Source organism: Colobus angolensis, unplaced genomic scaffold (genome assembly GCF_000951035.1).
Source record: "Colobus angolensis palliatus isolate OR3802 unplaced genomic scaffold, Cang.pa_1.0 Scaffold82, whole genome shotgun sequence".
Lineage (NCBI taxonomy): Eukaryota > Metazoa > Chordata > Mammalia > Primates > Cercopithecidae > Colobus > Colobus angolensis.
This window is the reverse complement of record NW_012122043.1, coordinates 8,393,257-8,410,782: the sequence shown is the minus strand read 5'-3', so window position 1 is coordinate 8,410,782 and position 17,526 is coordinate 8,393,257. Positions and strand designations below refer to the sequence as shown.

At 42.9% G+C, this 17,526-nt stretch overlaps 1 protein-coding gene and 1 pseudogene across 2 annotated transcripts in view; both read left to right on the top strand.

Moving 5' to 3' along the window:
- The window catches only part of LOC105502936 (UDP-glucuronosyltransferase 1-1), a 71,518-nt gene that overhangs the window by 35,284 nt on the left and 18,708 nt on the right, over positions 1-17,526 (top strand). The window lies entirely within an intron of this gene.
- LOC105502938 lies at positions 3,472-4,432 on the top strand (annotated as a pseudogene).

Here is a 17,526-nt window from a genome sequence, read left to right as displayed (position 1 = left end):
TCGCGTTTCTTGGCGTCCGACAACACCTCGTAGGCCTCGGCCACCTGCTTGAATCTCCTTTCTGCTTCCTCCTTGTTCTCGGGGTTTTTGTCGGGGTGCCACTTGAGCGCCAGCTTGCGGTAAGCCTTCTTGATGGCCTCGGTCGAGGCCTGCCGGGGCACGCCCAGCACCTCGTAGTAGTCCACCATGCTGGACGGCCAGAACGGCCCGCAGGGCACTGGCGCAGTGAGCGGGACAGCTGCCAGCCCCGGGCGCGGGCCCGAGTGGTTGGCGACCTGGGTCGCTTGGAGGGACGCCCCTTATGACGCAGCCAGATCTCATTGGTCGAGGCCTATGAGCGCCTCGCTTCCCAGGATGCAGTGCTCCTGGGACTGGCCCTGCCCTCTGTGAGGCTCTGTGATGCTCCACGACCAGGCCCCACCCACTCCGGCCCCCGCCCAACCGCTGTCTCCAAAAAGGGTGGGAATAAGGTTGCGGGAAGGAGAAGGGGTTGACTTTAGCTGCCTGAAGAACTGTTTTTCTTCAAGTCGGCTTTATATCAGTCTTTTTCCTCGGCCACAGGAGGGAAGAGGGTGGTGGGAGTGAGTTTAGTCTGACCAGGGCTGAAGACATCGTGTTGTTTAGGACTGCAGTTCTCTAACGTTCCAGCCCTGGTACCCGTTTGCTGTAGTTCATGTGGATTATACCTATCATATATGTACTGCGTTAGAGATTAAAACAGAATTAAAAACATATTCATTGGGCAATTTAAAAAGAAACCCATGACACACTATCAAATCTTATTTTTATTTAACTTTTTTCAGACAAAATGTAGTGAGAAGAGTGGCATTGTTTTACATTTTTTGCATCTCGCTTTAGTACTTGGCTTAATAGCTGGATTCTCATGTCAGCTCCTGCATTCAATCTATTGTGATATTACACATCACCCATGTAGCTTCTGGAAAACTCCACTGTACACTTGTGAGAGAATGACAGTGAAAAAATCAAGTAGCATTATTATGGAAATAGTTTTGACTTTGCAAAATTCTCCTGAAAAATTCTTGGGGATCCCTAGGATTTCTGGCTTGTTCTTTCAGACCTGCTAGTCGAGTACAGTAGTCCCTAGTGTTCTGAAGGGATTAGTTTAGGACAACCCTCCTCCTCATGCCAAAATCTAGATGCTCAAGCTCCTTTTATAAAATGGCGCAGTATTTGTATATAACCTACCCATATCCTCCTTTAAACCTGTAATCATCTCTTGATTACTTTTACCTAATAAATGTAAATACTATGTAAAAAGTTGTTTTACAGTATTGGTTTTTTATTTGTATTATTTGTATTTTTTTTCATTTCTATTCCCCCCAAATATTTTCAATCTGCTGTTGACTGAATCTGCAGATGTGAAGCCCAAGTATATGGAGGGTCAACTGTGCATGTTATTCACTTTACTTTTCTTGACTGCTAAAACAAACACCAGGGAGATCCTCTCAGACAAAAGGAAATACAGCACTAGTTACTGTATCAAAGCCATACACTGGCGTGCTATAAACTTGGGATGCAGTGATTATTTCCACTAGAACTGCTATGTCATGACTATGAATTTTGAGGGGATATTTTTTTGAGATCTGAGTTCTCTTCACCTCCTCCTTATTCTCTTTTTGACACTGGATTCTTTGCTTTGATAAATTGTGAGGTATTACACTAGTAAAGGTCACTCAGTTCTAAAGGGAAAATGATTAACCGAAGAGCATTCTAAGAGTTCATAAAGGGTATTAGGGCTAATGGGGATGTGTTATCTCACCAGAACAAACTTCTGAGTTTATATAACTTCTAGTGACATAATCTGAATCCTGGACTTGGCACTTGGTAAGCACGCAATGAACAGTCATAGAAAGGTGGCTGAGGGTAGAGTTCAGTGTGAACAAAGCAATTTGGGAACATCAAAGCAAGTTTGGGGAACAACAAGTGATCCAGAATGGCTGGAGGGTAAGAGGCAGAGGGAGGGGGCAAGCAGAAGAGCTAGAGAGGAGGAGTGAGCTTGGACAGGGGGACTGGGGTCTATCCCAGAGTTTTGAGAGCAAGGCAGGGGAGTCTGAATTTTCTTCTGTGTCCAGGAAGCTGTTGATCAAGGTTCTAGAAGTGGTAGTGATGTGGGGTTTTTCAGTTGGCAGCCGATGCAGTGATTCAGAAGGGACAGCTGAGGTTTGGGGAACTGGGGGGCTGGGGCCCTGAAATAGGACCATGGCAGCTGGGTCTGAGACAGAGTGGTAGAAACATCCAGATTCAGCACTTACTTGCTATCTTGGATACAGGGTCTAGAACGAAAAAAGAAGGAAAGTCGCCTGTATACAGAAGCATGTCCAGAGTGCTTACTGTCTCCAAAACCATATACTGGCACCTGAGAAATGGCATGATTCCAAAGTCAAAATCTTGCCTGTAAGGAATAGATGTATAGGATATAGCTATAGTCTAATAGCAAGGACAGATATGCAAACTGCTAAAATATGTAAGGCAGAGCAGAACAAAATGCTGTGAAGATTCAAGGAAGGTGGCTTTGTTTCCCTGGAGGGTCCTGTAGATAATCTACAGGGCAATGGACATGTTTATGTTGCTCCTTTAGTAACAAGCCCCTTCATTCTGATTTGATGAAAGGAGCTGGGAGTGTGTCAAGTGGTGATCTATTAACTTAGGTCTTCAGCTTAAGAAGAAAGTACCTTCAAAAGGGTTCCAGAAACACGAAACACTTTGCATGGACATGTCACTCTTTAGTAGCCCTCAAAGTAAGACCATCACATTGCTGCCCTGCTGTGTGATTTTTAAGCTCCAAGAGCACCATGCCCTGTAATTGCCTGGTCATGAATTTGTCTCCATCCACCTGACCCCTCCTTTCAGGCAAGGGCCATTTCTAACTTGGCTTTCTGACCCTAGTTCCTAGCATAGTGACTGGCATACAGTAGGGCTCACACGTTCCATAAATATTTGGTGGATGAGGAAATTAGCAATGGATTCTGCTTTGGTTCCAGAACAGAGATTTATTGGATTGCTTAGTAGTGGTTCTCTGTTGTTATTCATGAGAGTGAATGTGGATTGCCTACTGTTGCCTACCACTGTTGGTGACCTCTCAGACCTCAGCTGCATCCTGATAAATGTGGTTAACAGAGAAGTAGGAGGCTGTGATGTTAAATGGGTTACCATAGGCTTTTGTTGAGAATTGAATGAGAAACAAGAGCTTGAACTTGGATGTTCCCCAGAGCGAGCGCAGGGTCAGATGAGTTTTTCAAGACAGGAGTGAACAGTCTTCCCCAAGGTGGGGCCCATAATGAAAGGCAATGATAGATTAATGGGTAATAAGTAACTGGAGGAGGGTACTCTGTCTTCCAATTACATGATGATTTGCTAGGTGGCTCAGTGACAAGGTAATTAAGATGAAGAAAACAGATGTAGGAGGCACAGCATGGGGTGGACAGTCAGCTGTTGATGGCTTCTGCTCAGATGGCCACAGGATCCCAAGTTCCCCTGCCATGGCTGGCCACAGGACTGCTGCTTCTCCTCAGTGTCCAGCCCTGGGCTGAGAGTGGGAAGGTGCTGGTGGTGCCTGCTGATGGCAGCCACTGGCTCAGCATGTGGGAGGCCGTGCGGGAGCTGCATGCCAGAGGCCACCAGGCAGTGGTCCTCACCCCGGAGGTGAATATGCACATCAAAGAAGAGAAGTTTTACACCCTGACAACCTATGCCATTCCATGGACCCAGGATGAATTTGATCACTTTTTGCTGTGTGTGGTGCACTCAATGGTTCTTTGAAACAGAACATCTTCTGAAGACATTTTCTAGAAATACAGCAATTATGAACAATATGTCTTTGGTCTTTCATAGGTCTTGTGTGGAGCTACTGCATAATGAAGCCCTAATGAGGCACCTGAATGCTACTTCCTTTGATGTTGTTTTAACAGACCCCATCTCTATCTGCGAGATGGTGCTGGCTAAGTACCTGTCAATTCCCGTTGTGTTTTTTGCTCAGGAGCATTCCATGTGACTTAGACTTTAAGGGCACACAATGTCCAAATCCTTCCTCCTGTAGTCTTAAGTTATTAACAACCAGTTCACACCACATGACATTCCTGCAAAGAGTCAAGAACATGCTCTGCCCTCTGGTCGTGTCCTACATTTGCCATGCTGTTTCTGCTCTTTATGCAAGCCTTGCCTCTGAGCTTTTTCAGAGACAGGTGTCAGTGGCGAATCTTCTCAGTCATGCATCCATGTGGCTGCTCCGAGGGGACTTGTGATGGGCTACCCCAGGCTGATCATGCTTAACATGGTCTTCATTGGGGGCATCAACTGTGCCAACAGGATGCCACTATCTCAGGTCTGTATTGGTGCCTTCATCCAATCAGTGTTCCAGACAAAACGCTTTTTTAAAACATGTTTACCTACAATTGCATTTACTTTATGCTGAATTTATTCTGGTGCCATAGGTATTTTTTTCCTTTATTTTCTTCTAGGATATCTTTTTCTCCTATGCAACCTCATCCTCAGGTTTAGGAACAATTTGTTCCTTATCAGTAAAAATCATCTTGATATGGCAGTGGGGGTCATGTAAGGGTTAATCTGATAATGAGCTCTGCAAGACCCATGGCTCATTTGGATGTTTTGTTTACTTGGGTATGCTTAATGATGGGAGAATCTACACCTAAACCCTTACATTCAGCATTATTCTTTGCATTTTGAAGCATGTGCATCTAAAATCCAGCACCCTATTTGGGCCACTGACCCTGTGTCCAGCCCGACTGTTCAGCCCTGGGCACACTTGCCAGCCTCTCCATTGCAACATCGAAATGGTACACACTGCTTCCGTAAAGTGACAACTTTCAGACACTTGGTGGCTCTTTGTATATGCATATACTTGATGGCCTGGGGAGTTTCATGAATGTCCTTTAAGTGAACAGGAAAACTGAAACCCCTTGATTTGCATGATTTTGTGGTATTTCTGGGTCAAGTGAATAAAGAAGAATTTTCACAGATCACCTTAGGCCTCTTAGAGCAAGAACTATCATCATCGTTACTAGAGTTTAAAAGACTCCTGCAGAAACAAGGTGTTTCACCTGGAGACCTTTGCAGTGTTCATGCCAATTTACTGAGTGCATGAGAGATCATTTACACCAAAATCTTTATCATGTGTTATCTGTGATAGGCATGCCGTTATCATTTTTATTACGTCAATCTCCTTTGTTATTTTGTCACCCTTACTTACTTGGTTTGGTTGACCCTTAGATTTGAAATTTTTCTGCAAATATACAAGACCATAGTTGAAATCTTATGTTTTTTCTCCCTCTCTTTCTCCTTGATTAAAAGTTTATGATAGGTTGAATTATATGACTGGTCTTCTCAAAGAAATAACTGTGGAATTTGTATATTCTTTTTACTGTTTCATTTTCTGTCTCATTAATTGCAGCTTATTTTTGCCTTAATGATTTCATCCTAGTTTCTTTTGGCTGATTTTGTAGCTGCTTTTCTAACTTCGTTAGAGGAATGTTACATTTCTTTACATTTGATTTTTCTTAATGAAGCATTCAGGGCTCTGAGTAAAACTTTTTCTGTGTCCTTCAGGTTTTGGTAGAAATTGCTGTTCTTTTCACTGCTTTTAGATAATTTAAATATCAGTTTTAAAATTTCTCTTTTGATACAATGACTGTCTATAAGTCTGTTTCCTAATTCTGATATTGTGGATATTTTTTGTAGTCATCTCCCTCTTATTTTTTCTAGTTATTTTGCATTATAATAAGAAAACGTTTCTTATGAAGACACTACTTAAGAAATTCTTAATAGGTTACTTCATGGTCTAATACAGAATTGTCCAATAGAAATAGAATGTAAGCCACGTACATAATTTAAACTCTTTTAGTGGGCATGTTAGACACCAGCAAAAAATAAACCACTGAAATTAATTTTAAAATGCATTTTATTAAACCAGATGTATCCCAAATATTATTCTTTCAACATGTATTCAGTATGAGATTATGACTTAGCTATCTTTCATAGATTTTTTTTCTTGTTAAGTCTTCAAACTCTAGCATATATCTGACACTTACAGCATATCTCCATTTGGAATAGCCACATTTCAAGTGCTCAGTTGTCCTATGCAGTTGGTGACAACAATATGGTCAATGTTTATAAATGTTCCATGGACACAACTAAAATTCTGTCTTTTCAGTTTTTCTCTTCTTTTCTTTTTCTTTTTTTCTTTTTCTTTTCTTTTTTTTTTTTTTTTTGAGGATGAGTCTCGCTCTGTTTCCCAGGCTGGAGGGCAGTGGTGGGATCTCAGCTCATTGCAACCTCCACCTCCTGGGTTGAACTGATTCTCCTGCCTCAGTCTCCCAAGTGGCTGGGACTAGAGGTGCATGCCACCATGCCCAGCTAATTTTTTTTTGCATTTTTCTGGAGATGGAGTTTCGTCATGTTGGCCAGGTTGGTCTCAAACGCCTGACCTCAAGTGATTCACTAGCCTTGGCTTTCCAAAGTGCTGGGATTACAGGTGTGAGCCATCACCACACTGGGCAATTTTTCTATCTTTTAAAACCCCTCTACTAAACCTTCCCAATTCTGGGAAGGATGTCTTTTTAAAAATCTCCTTACATAACAAATTCTGCTCCAATTATATTTTGGTTCTTGAATAGTTTTTGCTTTATACATAGTGATTAGATTGGTGCATGTAGGTTTGAGACTTGTATTTTCTTCACATAGTTTGCTGTTATCATTAGATAATAATTCTTAAAATACATTTTATCTGATATCAGTATTGCTACCCCTACATTATTTTTAAAATTCCCCATCTCTTTTAATTTAAAAATAATTTGTGTGCAGGTGGGTGGCATACACCTGTAATTTCAGCCCTTTGGGAGACTGAGGCAAGAGGACTGTTTGAGCCCAGGTGTCTGAGAGCAGCCTGGGCAACATGCTGAGACTCCATCTCTACAAAAAATCAAAACATTATCTAGTTGTGATGGTGCAGGCCTGTAGTCCCAGCTACTTGGGCGGCTAAGGCAGGAGGATCATTTGATCCCAGGAGATAGAGACTGCAGTGTGGCATGTGTTCACACCACCTAACTCCAGCCTGGGTGACAGAGCGAGGCCCTGTCTCAAAAAAATGAAAATTTCTTTGGCATGTGAAAATCATGTTTTAAAAGTTTAGAAAACATTTTTTTAAACTCCAATATGAAAAGTTAGGTGCAGTGGAATGCACCTGTGGTCCCAGCTACTTGGGAGGCTCAGGTGGGAGAATCATTGAGCTCAGGAGTTTCAGCTCCTATGGTTTTTAAATTTATTTATTTAAAATACAACAAAAACCAGAATGGTTTCAATCTGATAGTTTCTTTGATGTCAGCATTCTGATTCTGTCTGTTCTTAATTTTATTCTTTCCATTGAGTGTAAGCTCAATCCTTTAACAGAAATTTCCTTTTTCCTTCTTAATTTTGGAATTCCATGGCACTTTTCCATTTCCATGGAGACACAGTGCAGCATCTTCAAGTCTCAAACTCTTACATCTGTCTCTTTCACTTGTAAGAGCCCTTGTGATTACATTGTCCCACCCAGACATCCAGGATGATCTCCCTAACTCAAAACCCTTAATTTAATCATATCTGTGAAGTCTCTTCCACCTGTAATGGAACATATTCCCAGATTTGAGGAACTACAATGTAGAAACTTTCGTGGGGCTGTGATTCTGCCTACCACAGACACTAAGCTTAAAGTGAAACCCACATCTTATTCAAAGCTAGGAGATTTTCCTCTATATGGCCATTTAAATTTAATTTTTGTTCCTGTACTCCATAGAGTTCTGTTCTCCAGCCTTCAGAGCTATCAGCTTACCATTCAATTATCTCCTTTTCTCCTTTTCTTCCTTTTTTTTCATCTATAAAAAAAATACCTTTCAAAGAGCAAAAGTTCTAGATTTTGATGAGGTACATTCTAGCAAAGTTTTTATTGTTTGTACTTTTTGTACCCTAAGGAAACTTTGTCCACCCCAAGATGTGAAGATTAGTTTCTATATTCTCTTAACATGAAAGAGTTCCAATTCGTATGTTTAGGTCTGTGAGATTGGCAGAGGCGAACAAGACCACACAGGTCAGGCTTTCGGGATGCGTTTTTCTGTCACTGGACTTTGCTGGGGTGACCTCACTGACACCCATGGCTTCAACCACCACATATTCAGAGGGCTCCAAGTCTATCTGTGCAGCCCAGACCCCTCCTCTTCTCCAGATCCTGGAAGCTGGTGCCTTGGGCAGCTGCTCCTGTTTCCCAGGCACCAGGAGCTCCTCGCTCCCTGTAGTTCTACTCTCCTCAGCACCCCCAGGTCTCTGGAGTACCACCGTCTTCCAAGGTACATGGGCCTCCCCAGTGTCTAGGTGTTCCAGATGTGTCACTTGAAATCAGATGACTTCACTGTCTAAATAAAACACCACTACTTGGAGGTAGAACATGGGAGCCCATGAATGTGGCAAGAGCAACCTCCCAGGTGTGTTCCACCCTCACCTTGGGCTCATCAGGAGGGTGCTTAGAGGGAAAGAATTTTAAATGGGTTGGAAGTATAATTCAGAGGCTGAGATGTTGCACTTACAGCTAAGAATCCCTTTCTAGCCCTTTATATCCTCACAATTCCCCAGGAATTGTTCTCCCCTGGAGAGTTCCCAAAGCCCTTGAAGACCTTCCTTCTCTGTGCCATCCTACTTGTGCTGCCCTTGAGCTGGGTGTGCCCCTGGTGGATGCTTCCATTCGCTGCCTGTCCCATAGTTTCTGTCCAAAGGTGGAATCTATTATCAATGTGGATCTCTAATGGGGGTAACTTCCTCCCTAAGGGAAGCCTCAGCCTTAACAGAAATGGCAGACATGGCCAGGCAAGAAGACACAGAGACAGTGAGATAGAAAGTGTATACAGACCAGAGAACCTGCCCACATCATGCTGGGGTGATCAGCACAAGGAGGCATGAGCAATCTTGTGAGCACATATAGTGGTGACTTTCTGGAGCAGGACAAACCTCGTGGACTTGAGACCCTTGTGAGTGCTCAGGGTCTCTCTCTTAGAAGGGCACACATTTAATTCTCCATCTGAAATTTGAACTTGGGTCCCCACAAATTATGCAGCCCATGCTGTTCTGGAGGAACCATTCTTATCAGAACTTGGTGCTGGATTGACTTGGAGAAAATCCTGATCATAATCTTCAGGATGAAATAAAGGCCTGGATGAATGAACACTTTAGTCTTTAAGCAGACTTGCAGAAGACTGGAGCCTTCAGCATTCAGAGGAGGAATTCAGACTGTGCAAGATCTGAGGCCAGGTTCTAGCTCCCCTGGTCCCTTGGTGAGCAGGGAGCTCCCTGAACCCACCGTGGGTCCTTCCTAGGGTTATCTTGCCCATATGTGCTTTAGACAGCAGGACCTCTTATTCCATGGGATAGATGGAGAATCCTCAGCAAGGTCTTCCCAAGAATCCGATAACCACATCTTGAGCTTAGCCTCCCTGCAGCTTTTTTTCATATTGACAGCCGCTTCAGAGAGAGTCCTCTTTGACCCTTACAAGAAACATCCTGGTGTGAAAAATGGCCAAAACCAGATAGCCAGCCTACACACTCTCTGTTTAGAGAAAGCTGGCTTAGCAATGTTGTATGTTTTTTGGATGTGCTGTGTTACTCATACATGAGAAGAAAGAGTTTGAAGCGTTAGCAAATAGGGTCACATCCAGCACAGAGCATATGGTTGGGGACTAGGGCAGTGGTGACTCCTCAGACCTCAGCTGCAGCCTAACAAACATGGTTCATAGAGAAGTAGGAGGCAGTGACATGAAATGGGTGTTCACAGCCTTGTGTTGGGAATTGGATGAGAAACAAGAGCGTAAACTTGGATGTTCCCCAGAGCAAGCGCAGGGTCAGATGAGTTTTTCAAGATAGGAGTGATCGGTCTTTCCCAAAGTGGGGCCCATAATGAAAGACAATGATTGGTTTATCGGTAATAATTAACTGGAGGAGGGTACTCTGTCTTCCAATTACATGTTGATTTGCTAGGTGGCTCAGTGACAAGGTAATTAAGATGAAGAAAACAAATGTAGGAGGCACAGCGTGGGGTGGACAGTCAGCTGTTGGAGGCTTCTGCTGAGATGGCTGCAGGACCCCAGGTTCCCCTGCTGTGGCTGGCTACAGGACTGCTGCTCCTCCTCAGTGTCCAGCCCTGGGCTGAGAGTGGGAAAGTGCTGGTGGTGCCCATTGATGGCAGCCACTGGCTTAGCATGCGGGAGGCCGTGCGGGAGCTCCATGCCAGAGGCCACCAGGCGGTGGTCCTCACCCCGGAGGTGAAAATGCACATCAAAGAAGAGAACTTTTTCACCCTGACAACCTATGCCATTCCATGGACCCAGGATGAATTTGATCGCCTTATGCTGGGCCATACTCAACTGTACTTTAAAACAGAACATTTTCTGAAGACATTTTCTAAAAGTATGGCAATTTTGAAAAATATATCTTTGGTCTTTCATAGGTCTTGTATGGAGATACTGTATAATGAGACCCTAATGAGGCACCTGAATGCTACTTCCTTTGATGTGGTTTTAACAGACCCCATTTACCTCTGTGGGGCAGTGCTGGCTAAGTACCTGTCAATTCCTTCCGTGTTTTTTTTAAGGAACATTCCATGCGATTTAGACTTTAAGGGCACACAGTGTCCAAATCCTTACTCCTATATTCCTAAGTTATTAACGGCCAATTCAGACCACATGACATTCCTGCAAAGGGTCAAGAACATGCTCTATCCTCTGGCCCTGTCCTACATTTGCCATGCTCTTTCTGCCCCTTATGCAAGCCTTGCCTCTGAGCTCTTTCAGAGAGAGGTATCAGTGGTGGATCTTCTCAGCCATGCATCCGTGTGGCTGCTCCGAGGGGACTTTGTGATGGACTACCCCAGGCCAATCATGCCCAACATGGTCTTCATTGGGGGCATCAACTGTGCCAACAGGAAGCTACTATCTCAGGTTGGTGTTCGTGCCTTCATCCAATCAATGTTCCAAGCAAAACACTTTTTTAAAAAATGTATTTACTTACAATTGCTTCTATATCTACTTCTCTTTCCAGTGCTTTTATTTCTGCTTGTTGTCGTAATAGTCTTCCATGAGATAAACTGTTAAGGGGTCGCTAGTAGGGTATTTCAGGTTTTAAACGGTCAATGAGAGGAAGAAGAGGCAGACACGAATGTTTGTCAAAGGATGGGCAAGGACTGGTGTGACTCATGGAGACTGTTCGTTTGTAAAGGCACCATAGTCATGGTTGTGCATGCCCTTCATTCGGCAGGAGCAGGGACACTCTACACTGAGAATTGACCCATCCTGGATTTTTTGTTTGCATAATTTTCAGGGGAAAGATGATGCAACAGCAAATTACAATAGTTAACGTGATAATTTTTAGTGGTCCCGTCTTGCAAAAGATAGAGAGGTGACCACAGGAGACCTAAGCACTCACAGGAAGTAGAAGTGTCAAAGAGGTTGACTCAGTTCAGTGGAAGTAGGGCAATGAAGGTGGGATGTCTGTCTGTGATTATGGAATTACACACGGAATTCAGTTTCCAGAGAGGGATCTGTGCTGACAAAAGATTTTCTGGTCAGGATTTGGGGTCTGGTGCATGATGTGGGGACATCTCAGATTTTGGAAGGAATAGTGATGGTTGCAGGTCAAATGGGTCTTCTACTTGGAATGCTGAAATTATCAAGAAATTGTGGAAGGGACTAGGGAAGAGATAAATTGTGAGTGTATAAGCCCAGTAACCTGGGGACAGTGATGAATGGACATGTGTCCAAGAAGGGAAGCATTTCTCAGGAGAGGCTGATCACATCACCAAACCCACCCTATCCCACTCCAAGTTTCTATAGTGGGATCTACTCCTTTACCAAACATTTCAAAGGCAGCTTTCATTATTCCAGAATATTTGGGGTTCATTGATATGAATTCAGCCTTTTTATGTCATATTCACCGAATGCATATGAACTTCCATAACTTTAGATCCTTTTGTATTTTTATTTCTGTAATTCTTTTTATTAACATAGGTATTATTGCAAAATATTCTAAGTTTCATTTTTTAAATCAAACCACATGATGTTTTTTTTTACTGGTGATTTTCCCTCTTATGCAGTGTAGTTATTCAATTATAAAATATGTGTTTATTAGGTTTGTAAAAATGTTGAAAAGTGGGATGGCATTTAAATAGTGACTCTTGCCCTTTTCTTCCAGTTTTTCAATGTGAACATATTCTCCAGTGTTAACTACATTGTTCAAAACTTCACTGTTATTTCAGTGGAGCAGAACAAATTGGGAACTGTGGCACAGATCACTCTTGCTATGCCCCTTAGAGAATTCCACATTAACAAGGCTAATTTTTGAGTGTGGTAAAGAACAGGTGAATGTATGCAATAGTGAGGCCACTGACTCTTTCCCAGCATGAGGTCACACCAGATTTAACATGGTTTGGCTCTGTGTCCCCCACCAAATCTCAACTTGAATTGTAATCCCCATAATCCCCACGTGTTGAGGATGGGACCTGGTGGGAGATGATTGGATCATGGGGGCAGTTTTCCACCTGCTGCCCTCATCATAGTGAATTCTTATGAGATCTAATGGTTTTATAAGGAGCCCTTATCCCTTCACTTGTAAGCTCTTCCTCTCTCTCTCTTGCTTGCCACTATATAAGACATGCCTTTGCCTCTCTCTCACTTTCTGCCAGGATTATAAGTTTCCTGAGGCCCCCACAGCAATGTGGAATTGTGAGTCAATTAAAGCTCTTTCCTTTATAAATGACCCAGTCTTGGGTATGTCTTTATAGCAGTGTGAGAATGGACCAATACAGTAAATTGGTGCCATGGAGAGTGGGGTACTGCTATAAAGATACTTGAAAATGTGCAAGTGACTTTGGAACTGAGTAACAGGCAGAGGTTGGAACAGTTTGGAGAGCTCAGAAGAAGACAGGAAGATGTGAGAAAGTTGGGAACTTCCTAGGCTTGTTGAATGGTTTTGACTAAAATGTTGATAATGTTGTGGACAATGAAGTCGAGGCTGAGTCTCAGATGGAGATGAGGAACTTATTGGAAACTGGAGCAAAGGTCACTCTTACTATGCTTTAGCAAAGAGACTGATGACATTTTTGCCCCTGCCCTAGAGATCTGTGGAACTATGAACTTGAGAGAGATGATCTGAAATTGGAATTTAGGTTTAAAAGGGAAGCAGAGCATAAAAGTTTGGAAAATTTGCAGACTGACCATGTGGTAGAAAAGAAAAACCCATTTTCTGGGGAGAAATTCAAGCCAGCTGCAGAAATACTGGCTAAAGAAATTTCCATAAATAAGGAGGAGCCAAATATTAATCACCAAGACAATGTGGAAAATGGCTCCAGGGCATGTCAGAGACCTTTGCAGCAGACCCTCCCATCACAGGCCTGGAGGCCTAGGAAGGAAAAATGGTTTTGTGGGCTGGGTCGAGGCCCCCCATGCTGTGTGCAGCCTCAGGACTTGGTGCCCTGTGTCCCAGTGACTCTAGCCATGGCTAAAAGGGGCCAAGGTATATAGCTCAGGCTGTTGCTTCAGAGGGTGCAAGCCTCAAGTCTTGGCAGCTTCCATGTGGTGTTGGGCCTGTGGGTACACAGAAGATAAGAATTTAGGTTTGGGAACCTCCACATAAATTTCAGAGGATGTATGGAAACGCCTGGAAGTCCAGGCAGAAGTTTGCTGCATGGGTGGAGCCCTTATGGAGAACCTCTGCTAGGGCAGAATGGTAAAGAAATGTGAGGTTGGAGCCCCCACATAGAGTCTCCACTGGGGCACTGCCTAGTGGAGTTGTGAGAAGAAGGCCACCATCCTCCAGAACCCCAAATAGTAGACCCAATAGCTTGCATTATGTGCCTGGAAAAGCCACAGACATTCAATGCCAGTCTCTAAAGACAGCATAGAGGGGGACTTTACCCTGCAAAGCCACAGTGTCCAAGTTGCCTGAGAGTGTGAGAGCACACTTTTGGCATCAGCATGACCTAGATGTGAGACATGAATTCAAAAGAGATCATTTTGGAGGTTTAAGATTTAATGACTGCCCTGCCTGATTTTGGACTTGCGTGGGGCCTGTAGCCCCCCTGCTTTTTTTTTTGGCCAGTTTCTCCCATTTGGAATGAGAACATTTACCCAATTTCTGTACCCCCATTGTGTCTTGGAAGTTACTAACTTTTGATTTTACAGTCTCATAGGGGGAAGGGACTTGCCTTGTCTCAGATGAGACTTTGGACTATGGACTTTTGAGTTAGTGCTGAAATAAGTTAAGACTTTGGAGGATTGTTGGGATAGCACAATTGGTTTTGAAATGTGAAAAGACATGAGATTTGGGAGGGGCCAGGGGGGCAGAATGATACGGTTTGACTCTGCGTTTCCACCCAAATCTCATCTCAAATTGTAATCTCCATAATCCCCATGTGTTAAGGGTGGGATCTGGTGGGAGCTGATTGGATCATGTGTGCAGTTTCCCCCATGCTGTTCTCATCCTACTGAGTGAGTTCTCATGAGAGCTGATGGTTTTATAAGGGGCTCTTCCCCATTCATTCACAAACTCTTCCTCTCTGTTTCTCTCTTGCTTGCTGCCATGTGACACATGCCTTTGCTTATCTCTCACCTTCTGTCATGATTGTAAGTTTCCTGAGGCCTCCCCAGCAATGTGGAACTGTGAGTCATTTAAACCTCTTTATTTTATAAATTACCCAGTCTTGAGTATGTCTTTACAGCAGTGTGAGAACAGACTAATACAAGATTGGTGGTGATTGATGTTACACTGAAAGGGTTTAAAGGAGAGTGTGAGAAAAGGAAATGAATCTGGATTTATTGAGAACATTGATGAGAAAGTGGAATTAGAAATTCCTAGAAAGGTAAGCTGTTATGTGAATGATTTCCCAAGATAGGGAAGTCTCTCTACCTGTTTGGAGACAGAAAATGGAATCAGAAGGGAAGAAGATGATGGACAGAAAGGATCATTCCCTCTTCCAGATGCTCTCCAGTGTGTGATGTAAGCTGAACTAAAACCAGCTGTGTTGAGCTCTAGACAGAAAAGATACCTGGCATTTTGGTTTTTTGGACCCTACTGAGTTGGTCACAGGACTCCAGGTCTCTTGGGGCTCATAGAGTCATGCCTTTCCTTGCCCGCTGTGCTTGGTGAGAAGGAACAAGTGATTCCACGGAGGGAATTCATTTTAGGGGTCTCAAGATGGTCATCTTTGCACCAGAGGAAATACCCCTTTTTCCGTTCTGAAAACCTGATTTATCAAACCCTTTTATAAGAGATGAGTACACACATACAGGCCTCTAGCAGTTATGTTTTTGAGATGAGACATTTTAAAAGGAGATTTTTGAATTCTAAAAATTATTTAAATAAAATGCTCTTGCTGGGACAACAGAGTGGGTCAACATCATTTCCATCTCTACAAGAAGATTTTTTTTTAATTAGCTAGGCATGGTAGCTGTAGTCTTAGTTACTGGGAATGCTGAGGAGGAAGGATCACTTGAGCCCAGGAATTCGTGGTTACAGTGAGGTATAATCTTGCTTAGGCAACAGCCACAGAGCAATATCCCGTCTCTAAAACAAAAAAACAAACAAACAATAATCAAACAAGCTTTACAATTCTGTAAAAGGAACACTTCCCATTTATGACATCAGTAATCCAGGATATATCAAAAATTGAACGTTGTGTTTGCTTTCAACTGTTAAAACTAGCCAGAGTTGTTACAGGGACCCACTACCTCTGAGTGACACTGGTATGCCACTCTTTGCTGACACGAACAATGGGATTTATGTAACCAATTGTGTAGATACAATCCCACTCATTCTACCTTACCCAGAGTGGTGATTTCCAACACACAAAACTACCATGAAACTATTTCCATGCCTTCCTACCATCTCTCAAAACTCTTTTCATCCCTGAACTGCTCCAAAAGCAAACCCACCCCCAGCAAACTACTCAGTGATTATCTTCACACATGTTAAGTTCCCTTGTCTTGTTCTCTAAAATATGAACTCATTTTTCGAAAGCCCTGACAGGCTGTCTTATTCTGATACTTATTGTGTAATTATTATATAAGAAGCAACTACCCAGGCACCTTGTAGCATGTTGATTTCAGAATTCAGTGTGAGGCACCATGTGCCCCTGTGGGATGGTGCCAGCTAACTGCCATGTTCCTGCTGTTTATTGCTTGGGTGCCATTCCATGCAGATTGGACTCTGAGGGTTCTAGAGCATATCCAAACCCATTATCACAGTCTTTGTTGGTTAATGATGTGTTCAGACCATGATTTTTCTGTAAAAAATTACCAGCATGCTGCTCTTAATTTTTTTCAGCCTGTCTAGTTCAGTTGCCCTTTCGCTCTGTCTTATGCAAACCTTTCCTCAGAGTTGACCCTGTAAGGTGGGACCCTTTGTGATGGACTACCCCAAGACAACATGCCCCAAATGGTCTTCATTTGGGGAATAACCCGTGCCAAGAGAAAAGTACTTTCTCAGTTGTGTATATGGTGACTCACCCAAACAATATTACAGATACACTTGGCTTTCATTAACCTAATTTGGTATGTCCCAAGCACAGCAATAGGATAGTCCTGTGTGGCCTTCTGGAAATGCTTTTTTTACATTTCCGGGACCTACCATAGTTGGAGAACCATGTTAGGGCTGAAGACAGTCCTAGTACACCATTAACCAACCATGTAACCCCAAGCTCTGTCCTTAGCCTTCAGAGGGAACATGCTTCTTACACTGATTTCAGCTCAGTGATACAGGATTCAAATGTCTGACCTCCAAAATATTAAGAGAAAAAACGTGTGTTGCTTTAAGCCACCAAGTTTGGGTAATTTGTTACAGCCATGATAGGAAACTAATGCAGCCACCTTACCAGGTTTACCTGCTTTTATAAAGCCTGGGTTTAACCTTCTATCTAAATAATGGTCAACTCTTCCTACATCACCAGCATTTATGTGCAATTAAAAGCCATCATTAAATTAGGCCAGAGTATTAATATATTCATAATTTCACCACCACACAGTAAAACATTGAAGTCAAATGATTTAGAGCAAACCACCTGGCTCACACTTTCCCAACAGAAAAAGTTAAGGCTTAAAGTGCTGAGCTGAACATTCTGTCCTAGCACTAGGAAATAATCATTGTCAGCCTCAGGCTTAAGTTTAATAAATAGCAAAGCGCATACAGATATTTACAATGATCGAAAGACAAACAGAGGTCCTATCCATAGTAGTCCCAACGGTAAAGACAGGCATTGGCATAAAATGTTTATAAATTCTTGGTTACAGTTGTTCTGAAAGCAAAGTTCACTTTCAATCCTAAAAAAAGTCCGCTATTCCTCCAGATGTGCTTTAAGTCAAATGTGGACTGGGATTACTTGGTGTCAATGCGGAGCAACTGCTCTATGCCATTTATTATGAAGGACTTTAACTCAACTCTCCATCTTCCTCCACTTGCACCCTTTCTTGGCCATTCTCAATGATT